The following is a 10944-nucleotide window of genomic DNA, read 5'->3' on the forward strand; positions in this document are numbered from 1 at the left end:
TCACCTATGCAAATTGGTGAGGCTTTTTATCCAACATTTCCCAGGAAAGGGGGGGGGGTGCAAGTGTTGGGAGGATTGTTCATTGTTCTTAAGATCCAAGGGTCTGGGTCTGTAGTCACCTAGGCAAATTGGTGAGGCTTTTTACCAAACCTTGTCCAGGAAGTGGGGTGCAAGGTTTTGGGAAGTATTTTGGGGGGAAGAACGCGTCCAAACAGCTCTTCCCCAGTAACCAGTATTAGTTTGGTGGTGGTAGCGGCCAGTCCAAGGACAATGGGTGGAATATTTTGTACCTTGGGGAAGTTTTGACCTAAGCTGGTAAAGATAAACTTAGGAGGTTTTTCATGCAGGTCCCCACATCTGTACCCTAGAGTTCAGAGTGGGGGAGAAACCTTGACAGGACCCCACTGCACTTCCCCCCAGGCCTGGGGAGGGTGATGAACCCTAATAAGCAGAGATGAGGCTGGAGGACTGAAGTGAGGAGATTGAGGGCCCATGGGGTGGGATGTCTGTATTGATGGTGGGTTCTGAGCAGATGGGGTAAGTACTGGGAGGGTGAACTGAGGGTGGCGGGGGTCGACGGGGCAGGGGGGCTGAACTGATGGGGTGGTGATGTGGGAGAGGATTAATTGCTAGGTGGGAGTCAGGCAGATGTTGGGGTAAGAGAGCTCCTGCAGCAGGGGCCAAAAATATCACCTTATCTAGTACATGTGGGAAAGTGGGCGACACTAATTATCACATGCACAGACCCTGGGGATGGGCAAGGGGAGTTCAAAAATCAAGAGACTGATCTAAAAAACACAATATAATCTTTTATTAAAATGTCATGATTTTGGGGCTAATCTCATGATTTGAGGGGGATGGGGGGTGTCCAACTCATGATTTTTGATCTCTTGAAGTTGGCAAAACTATGCAAGTAAGCACTGACTTACATCTTGAATGGCTCTTATGTAGCTAAGTTGTCTCCCTCATGACATTAGATATAATTTTTTCTGACTAAACTGCTTTCTTTAAGAGAAATTTAGCTTTTAAGCTGTTTGGGTCTAGTTCATGAAGAGCTAGAATATTCCTCCAAGTCATCAACAGCTCAGTGGAGCACTCACTCAAAGACCCTGGGCAAAGAACTGCCCATCCCCAAGAGATATTGCTGAAAAGCTGCAATTGGTAAGGTGCATGGGACAAAGCCTGGTGACTCAGGAGTGAGGGGTGTATGTGCTAGGAATAGGGGATTGCCTGTATCAGTGTCAGAGCCAGAGCTAGAATTCAGAATTAGAAGTGGGAATTCTCCGCTCAGAATCGTGTGTTCAACTCAGACTACACCTCTCTGACTCATTCTTGTCTTCCCAGGGCCTCTTTCCCATTCCTTTTTTCAGTTAATTTTGCTGAGTAATACATGAATACTTCCATATTTTGTGGGATATTTATTTTCAGACTGTGGGATCCTTGGGATGGGGATCTATAGAATTAACAAAATAACAGGGTGAATGCTTTCCCTGATCTTACATTGTAAACCCAGTCGGGTCATGGTCACGATTTCACAGCTGTTCCCATGTTATGTTTACAAGCAGGTCTCTGTTTCACTAATTGCCAGGCTGCAAACTGCCTCTCACTTTGCATCTGAGGGAGCCAGGATAAGTAGCCATGGCTCTTGTCCAAAAACAACATACCTAACTGTTCCTTGTCTTTGGCATATCACAGTTTATACATGAACAGCTGGAAATCATATTCCTCTTATCATGACCGCTACCTCTTCTTCATCCTCCTGCTCTTTCATTTCTGGAACTCTGCACCTGAATCCACTTTCATTGGCAATAATGTCACTTTAGTTGTAGCTCTCTCATAACACAACTTTTTAATAGCACAGGTACCTGTTGGACTGAAGATCAGATCAAATAGACTTCTATCCTGCCCCATTTTGCCATACCATGGATATTCTCATGCCTCAATGTCATGTTGTTCAAAAGAAGTTCAATCTGTTATTAGAACAGTCAAGGCAGCCTATAAAAACTCTAGCAAGTAAATGCTAGGAAATGTGATAGTTCCATTCTGTTCCTGTTGCAGATACTCAAAAGGCTAATTCCCATTACTTACTAATTACGTAACTAAGATTTCATTAACAAAGGAAAAAAATTGGCAGGATGAGTTCATAAAGCTTCTTCCTAACAATGGACCATAATCCCTACAGCTGTAAATCATCCCTGCAAAAGATTATAGTGTTATGCAACTGCTTAGCTGCATTATGGGTTAGAGCAGAGTTGTCTGTCTTTGAAGTATCCGGTAGATACTAAATGCCACTGCTACAGGCAAAATATCAGACTATATGGCCTAGTGGTCTGTTCTGGTATGGCTGTTGCTATATTCCTATATAACGGTTATTGTCAATCACAATGCATGGAGTGGCTTAAAAATCACAAGATTTTTCTTTTTTTTTAATTGGGTTCTTTTTAGCCGCCTTGTGGTTTTGAGGCTTTAGGTTACATTGGGTCTCATTTTCAAACTTTTCTTTGCAGCCAAAAAAGCTAAATACTTATTAAAAAAAATAAAAAATAAAAAAATCAAGCTGAGACCCTCTTGTATTTACATGGCTTCAGGAGTTGGGGCTTTAAGGAAAACACCAAAGCCACAAGACTGGAAATAGAATCATGAGAGAGTTGGTGACTGATGATGGGGCATAATCTGATATTGAGGTAGTGTACAGTCCTTCACTATTTCATGCAACCAGCCCCATTGTCTCCCAAGGGATTTCTAGCTTAATGGATACTCATATGAGAAAGTGTTGCCAGATTGGGTCCCTATTTTGTGAGCCAGAAAGCTCCTCTTTTCACAAACATTCTAGGCTTACTCCTGCCATCTTACTCGCTAGTCCTTATTCACATGAATTCTATCATTGATTTTTAGTATATTACTCACCGGAGGCAAGGTTTGCCACATCAGACCCTGGTTCTAGAGGAGTGGCTCGCTGAATCTTAGTTCCTGTTTATTTTTGAATGTCTACTTTATAATTACTACCTTTATTGGAACAGCTGTTCTTTGTAATGTTTAACAAAAGCCTACCAGGTATTCTTTACATGGCTTTAAAATCTCCAGCAGTCATCCTCCTGTCTTACATGTGAGAGAGGCAATACAACAGCTGTGCAGACGGACAACTGGGAGGAAAAAAAAAGTGGTGCGTGTTAGTCCTGTCACATTTCACATCGCTAACCACTTAACACCCTTCGGAGAGATAAATATGAATCAAGAATGCAGACTATAGACAACACTGTAAGTTGGTCATTTTAATAATTTCACTGGGAAATAATTCAGGGTAACTGAGGTCCAAATAGGTTTCTCTTTTATTCAGCTTTCTTATGTACACAAACTAATTCCTCTAGTATGACTGGTAAGTTCATAGATGTAGTAAGCTGAATTCTTCTTGATTGCCACAGGGTAAATGCATCTTGTCTCCAGGCACAGGGAAGCTAAGTGACTTGCCCTATGTCACACTGCAAATGAATGGCAAAGCTGCGAACAGAACCCTGGTTACTTCACTCCAGGTACAATTCCCTATCAAATAGACGATGCTGCCTCATTCTGACCATGTAAAGGATGCTTTAAAGGGACATGGTCAACTTAAAATAATAACTTACATGTAGTTTTGGATACTAAACCTGCCTATGAGTCCCTTTGCCAATTTTTCTGTTTTTTCAACATTTTCCTCTCCCTGCTGCTATGTGAAAAATCCACACAAACAGAATAAAGTGACTGACTAGACAAGGGAAACAGTGAAATAAACTATATATGTAGTAAACAACATGAAAAAAGAGGAAAATATCCTATTCTGTTGTCAGTCATGGTAAACTTAGGTGATACTTATAACAATAGCTTAAAAAAAGTCTGATTTTTTTTTTTAAAGTTGATTGTGCCCTTTAATTCCCAAGAGGCATTGGAGGTTCTACCCTCCTTTATGTAAAGGGAAAAGTTGGAAGGCTGAGTTGTTAAAGTAGGTTCTCTCATGGCAGCTCTTGTTTAGAAATGTTATCTGAGTACATGGCTTATGTGCATTAATATGGAGGAGTAAGGGTTAATTTGGGTACAAAAACATCTGTGCATTTTCTGTTTATTTATATGACTGTTTCTCTGAATTTTGCCCTTTCTATTCTATGTAGGTTCTTTTACTGTCCTCACAGCGGAGTAGCTGAGCACCTTTCTGTAGTGCACTAAGCAACGCTTTGCACTATGATCACTTCCATTAAGCTATTCTTTAAATAAATCACAGCCCAGTATTTAAAGAAAGCAGGGGGAAAGGAGGGGAGGGAATATTTGAGAAAGCAAACAAAGAACAAAAATTGGAGATCATCAGAAAGCAATCTGTGTGCATTCATATAACCAGGGAATTTGGGGTGTGGGTGTGGCAAGGGAGACTGTACCTGAGGTTGGGAGGCTTAATTAGTAGATAATGCTCAAGCCTGGCACAAATCGGACCCCATATCTGCTATCAGCTTGTAGTCTCATAAAATGAATCTTGATTTCAGCTCAGTGCTTCAGGAACAAAATCTGAATCATTATTTGCCATGATTGGCATTCTGTGCTCTGCAGACTGAAATCTTCTCTAGTGGGTAGAAAGAATACTCTTTTCAAAGCATTAAATTTGTCATTGACAGGGCACTGTAGGGAAGCTTTGCATTGAGACTGCACAGCTGGATACACACTGTTTATTGGATACATTATTTGATGAGATTCCCTTCACACACACAGAGGAACAAAGTCTCTCTGCTGGGTAGCAGAAACCCACATGTCTAGATTTATGACCTAGCACCTCCGCATACCATTACAGACCTGGTTATACTTTTACATTGTATTCATGCCATAATATTGTTTGCACATACAGTATACTAATCAGAGGCTGCATGGTTTAGTGGATAGGTCACTAGACTAGATGTCAGGATACACTGATTCTACTTCTGCCACTGATTTGCAGTGTAATTTTTCTGTGCCTCTGTTTCCCCTCCACTCTTTTCCTGTCTTGGCTATTTAGTGTAAACTTTTTCGGGCAATGACTAGCTCTCACTATGTGTATGTACAGCATGTAGCACAATGAAGCTGTGATCTCAGCTGGGGCCACTAGGCATTGCCAGAGTATATATAATAAGGCCATGCACCAAGCTAGACCTAAATTTTTGCAGCAAGGATTCTATACCACACTTGTGTGACTGAGTGAAAATTCCCTGACAGCTTCATTTCTTAAAGCATGGTGTTTTAAATTAATTGAAAAAGAAAATGAATATGATCAGTACAGCAAACCCTGCTTAGTTAATCTAATAGATGCTCTAAAAACAATTCACTTGTCTTGCCTTATTTGGGAGAACTATAGAGATCAGATATCTTAAAACTAATCAGGGAACTTTACCAACTTTTCTTTTGGAGACAAACTTATTTCTTGCCTCATTTTGTTTTTAGATGTACTTGTCTTTTAGCACCGTGGTTCTCAACCAGGGGTATGCAGAGGTCTTCTGGGGGTACATCAACTCCTCTACATATTTGCCTAGTTTTACAACAGGCTACATGAAGCACTAGCAGTCAGTACAAGCTAAAATTTATAGAGACAATGACTTATTTATACTGCTCTATATACTATACACTGAAATGTAAGTACAATATTTATAGTCCACTTGCATTATTTTATAATGCTATGGTAAAAATGAGAAAGTAAGCAATTTTTCAGTGATAGTGTGCTGTGACACTTGTATTTTTATGTCTGATTTTGTAAGCAAGTAATTTTAAAGTCAGGTGAAACTTGGGGATACATAAGACAAATCAAAGCTCTGAAAGGGGTATGGTAGTCTGGAAAGGTTGAGAGCTAGTGAACAAGTGGGTAAAGGAGTGTTTGTACATCAGAGGGGGCTACCACACAAAGGCCTGCAATGCAGATGTAAGCCAACTAGGTTAATGGAACTGATTAACTCCTTACAGGTATGTGATTCTGTACCTCTGGCTAAGATGGATTTTATATTACTGTATACATAAAGGTTGTTACCCTTCCCTTTATATTTATGACCTGTTCAGACAAACAAGTTTGTTTATATTTACAGGAGATAATGCTGCCCGCTTCTTATTTACAATGTCGCCTGAAAGTGAGAACAGGTGTTTGCATGGCACTGTTGTAGCTGGTGTTGCAAGATATTTACATGCCAGATGCACTAAAGGTTCATATGTCCCTTCATGCTTCAATCATCATTCCAGAGGACATGCTTCCATGCTAATGACGGTTCTGCTCAATAATGATCCAAAGCAGTACAGACCAATGCGTGTTCATTATCATCCGAGTCAGATGCCATCAGCAGAAGGTTGATTTTCTTTTTGGGTAGTTCAGGTTCTGCAGTTTCTCTATCAGAGTGATGCTCTTTGAAAATTTCTGAGAGCACGCTCCACACCTCTTCCCTCTGAGATTTTGGAAGGCTTTCAGATTCTTTAACCTTAGGTTGAGTGCTGTAGCTATTTTTAGAAATCTCACATTGGTACCTTCTTTGTGTTTTGTCAAATCTGCAGTGAAAGTGTTCTTAAAATACACATGTGCTGGGTCATCATCCGAGACTGCTAAAACATGAAATGTATGGCAGAACGCAGGCAAAACAGCGCAGGGGAAAATGCAATTCTCCCCAATGGAGTTTAGTCAAATTTAATTAATGCATTTTTTTAAGAGTGTCATCCGCATGGAAGCATGTCCTTTGGATTGGTAGCCGAAGCATAAAGGGGCATATGAATGTTTAGCATATCTGGCACCTAAATATCTTGCAATGCCAGCTACAAAAGTGCCATGTGAACGCCTGGTCTCACTTTCAGGTGACATTGTAAACAAGCGGACAGCATTATCACCTGCAAATATAAACAAAATTGTTTCGAGCAATTGGCTGAACAAGTAGGACTGAGTAGACTTGTAGGCTCTAAAGCTTTACATTTTATTTTTGAATGCAGTTACCTTTTGTACATAATTCTACATTTAGAGATTGCACTACAGTACTTCAATTAAGTGAATTGAAAAACACTTACCATGCAAATATTTAATAATAAAGTGAGCAGTATACACTTTGTATGCTGTTGTAATTGAAATTGATATATTTGAAAATGTAGAAATCAAAATATTTAAATGGTATTCTATTAACAGCACAATTAACCACACAATTTATTTAAATTGTGTAACTTTTTTAAATTGCTTGACAGCCCTACTTATTAGCACCTGCTGGATAATAGCAACTTTTTGCTGGCAACTGAAGGGTTGCTAACAAGCAGAGTCTACTATATTTTAACAAAGTCAAATAGCTTGAACAGTAGAGATTGAGACCCACATCAGAATGTCCCATAGTCTAAGGGTGAGTGGGCACTCCCTAGAGGGGTGGGAAACACCTGTTCAAATCCCTTCTCTTAAGCAGAAGGGGGAGGGGTGAATTGAATATCCTGGGTGAGTGCTTTAACCACTGGGTAAAGGCTATAAGGGAGTCCACTCCTGTGGCTGTTTTGTGCCAAGTTGATGTGCACCCCTGCTGTTCTTGGAAGAAAAGCTTAGGGGCTGGATGCAGGGAGAGAGAGGTGCCTAACTCAGAGGGAAGGGGCTTAGGACACATCCCTTTCACTGGCATCTGCTGTTGGCTAGCTTAGGTGGCTCTCCACTCAGGGTGCTGGCCTTTGTGGATCCTGTTTTCAGGTGTGTCTCGCCACATTCATTGTGCAGTGCTTAATCCAAGGTTTGTAGATTCCAGTGGGGGGCTTGCTGCCTAAAAGTTAGTTGCAATGCCTATGTGGAGCTGGGCCATGGTCTCATGTAAGAAGACATGTTGTCATAAATTGTCACTCAGTGCTGAGTTTTACATTCTTGAGCACTTTATATATAGTTTAGTCTTCGTCTGCAGATTTCAAAGTAGCTATGTTCAGACCTCCCTCCCCCCACAAATTATAAATTAGATTCTTAGTGCATGTTTAATGATACATTCAGATACTTGGCACAGTAGTTTAGCTCATCAATGTTAGCATCACTGAGTTTATCTGACAGATACTACAGTTATGAAAAGGAGAAGCAATTGTCTTCAAGGCATTGTAACAAATTTCTACCAAGCTTGTAGCCATGTTTGCTCCTAATGAATAATAATCTTAAAGATCTGTTCCATCACTTGATATAAAGTGCATTTAATCTGATTGTGCTGAAAGAGGGGCTCTCAACCTTTCCAGACTACTATACCCCTTTCAGGCATCTGCTTTGGTCTTGTGTACCCCCCAAGTTACATCTCACTTAAACTACTTGCTTACAAAATCAGACATAAAAATGCACAATATCACAGCACACTATTATGGAAAAATGGCTTACTTGTCACCATGTCATTATAAAATAAATCAATTGGAATATAAATATTGTACTTACATTTCAGTGTATAATATATAGAGCAGTATAAAGCCATTGTCTCTATGAAACTTTAGTTTGTACTGACTTCCCTAGTGCTTTTTATGTAGCTTGTTGTAAAACTAGGCAAATATCTAGAAGAGCTGATGTGCCTCCTGAAAGATCTCTGTGTACCCCTGGTTGAGTACCACAGTGCTAGTCCATCAGTCCTGATTTTAAACACTACAAAGCTGGATAAAGAAGGAAAGAGATGTATAAAACAGAAAATATCACAATACTACTATAGGTATATCCAGGCTCCACCCACAGCTTGAATACTGTACACTGTTCTGATCATCCCATCTCAGAAATAATATATTAGAATTGGAAAAGGTATAGAAAAGCTTCAAGATGAGGTAAGATTAAGACAACTGGGATGTTTCAGCTTGGAAAAGATATAAGTGGGGGGGGAATAGGATAGAGGTTTATAAAAATCACAAACCATGTGAAGAAAGGGAATAACAATGTGTTATTTACCCCTTCACATAACCCAAGGACCAGGGGTGACCCAATGACATTAACAAAAGTGTTCCTTTACACAACTTACAGTCATGTAGAACTCATTGCAATGAATGTTGTGAAAGCCAAAACTATAACAAGGTTCAAAAAAGAACTACATAAGTTCATGGAGGAAAAGTCCATCAATGACTACTAGCTAAGACAATCATGGATGCAACAACATGCTCTGGGTGTACCTAGCCCAGGAGCAGACAAACCTTTTGGCCCAAGGGCCACATCCAGGTGGGGAAATTGATATGGGGCAGGGGGTTGGGTTGTGGAAAGAAGTATGTGTGTGGGAGGGGGTATGGTGTGCAGGAAGGGGCTCAAGGCAAGGGGTTGGGTACAGAAGGGGTGCAGCAGGGAGTTGGGGGCTCAGGGCAGGGTGGAGGGGTTTGGGGTGCAGGCTCCTGCCTGGGACCACTTACCTCGAGTGGCTTTGTAGTGCCCATGGCATGCAGTGGGGCTAAAGCAAGCTCTCTGCCTGCCCTGGCCCTGCACCACTCCTGGAAGTGGCCAGCATGTCTTGCAGCAGCTCCTGAGGGTTGGTTCCCCTTCCTGGCCAATGGGATCGGTGGGGGGTGATGCCTGCAGGCAATGACAGAGCCCTCTGCCCCCCACCCGGACCGCAGGCTGCTTCTGGGAGTGGCATGGGGCCAGGGAGCCTGCCTTAGCCCTGCTGTGTCATGGGGCTGGCATCCTATGGGCCAGATTGAAAGCCCCATCAGGCCAGATGCAGCCTGTAGTTTGCCCTCCCCTGACAACCAGGGAATCAGAGACAGGGATCACTTGATGATTACATGTTCTGTTCAGTCCACCTGAAGCACCTGGCATTGACTACTGTTGGAAGACAGGATACTGGACTGGATGGACCATTGGTCTGACCCAGTATGGGCCTTGTTATGAGTAATTCGTTTTCTAATAGAATCCTGATTGTCAGCCTTCTGCTGTAGAGCCTTCTCCTGCCTTTCCATCCTCTGCAGCTGTTATATCAGATTGTCTTTATATTATAAATTGCAGCAGTGCCTTGAGCACCTTAGTTCAGAGACATTTATAAATTAAAATTCCCCAAGAGACATGTCTGCTGATAATTCAACAACAGCTTTGAAGACAGAGACAGGGAATGGGATATTTTTCCAGTTTTTAGTTAAAATAATCTGACTTTTATATAATTTAGAAAGTCAAACACAGAAACTTTGACAGGAGGTCACTACTGGTATACTAAAATGAGATAACTCATGTTGGATTTTTTTTCTTTTATGGCTCCTGCATTGGATTATATGAGTTCAGTATAAAACACATTGAAACCCTGGGAAATCTATTGTTAAATATTTATATAGCATTACAACTTTGCCTGGACTTTTACACAGATTAAAAAACCCACCACCTTGTTCTGAAGAGTTTTGTAATCTCAAGCAGACAAACATGGAGACCAAAAAAAAAATGCAGGAAGAACCAGGAAAAAGAATAGATGAAGGAAACAAAACTAATGGCAGTTATTGTATGTGAGGGAGTCTTGTAGGGTCTGGCATTTTTCCCATACAGACTGCGGTAGGTCCCGAGGAAAGGAATAGGCCACAAAGGAGTGTAAGTTAATAGTGGATAATAAGGTGGAAGAAGTGAGGTCAAAGGAAAATTTGGAGTAGAGAAAAACTTCATCCTAATCAGCTACCTGAGCAATCCTCATTTCTTGGAGCAACATTAACTCAGTGGTAGCTTTGAAACCCCCTCCTCAAAAGGGGCACTACTCAAACGATGCAGTTGGCTTTCAAGAGCAGCATGGGTCCTGAACAGGAACAGTGGGAATTTCATGGGATGTCTGTAATTCCTGGAGCACCTAAGCCGCAATCAGGAAATCTTCTCTCCCAGCAGAGATGATGCTTTGCACACATGACATTGTTCACCCTGTGGAATTTTCCCACATAAAAATTTGAGGCAGTACCCCACTTCTCTTTAGACATGTCTCCCCAGAGACTCTTAGGCAAAGTTAAGGCAAACAGTTAAAATGTATGGATTTAGAGTACAGTAGTTAAAGCACATTA

This window comes from Eretmochelys imbricata, chromosome 5 (genome assembly GCF_965152235.1).
Source record: "Eretmochelys imbricata isolate rEreImb1 chromosome 5, rEreImb1.hap1, whole genome shotgun sequence".
Classification (NCBI taxonomy): Eukaryota; Metazoa; Chordata; order Testudines; family Cheloniidae; genus Eretmochelys; species Eretmochelys imbricata.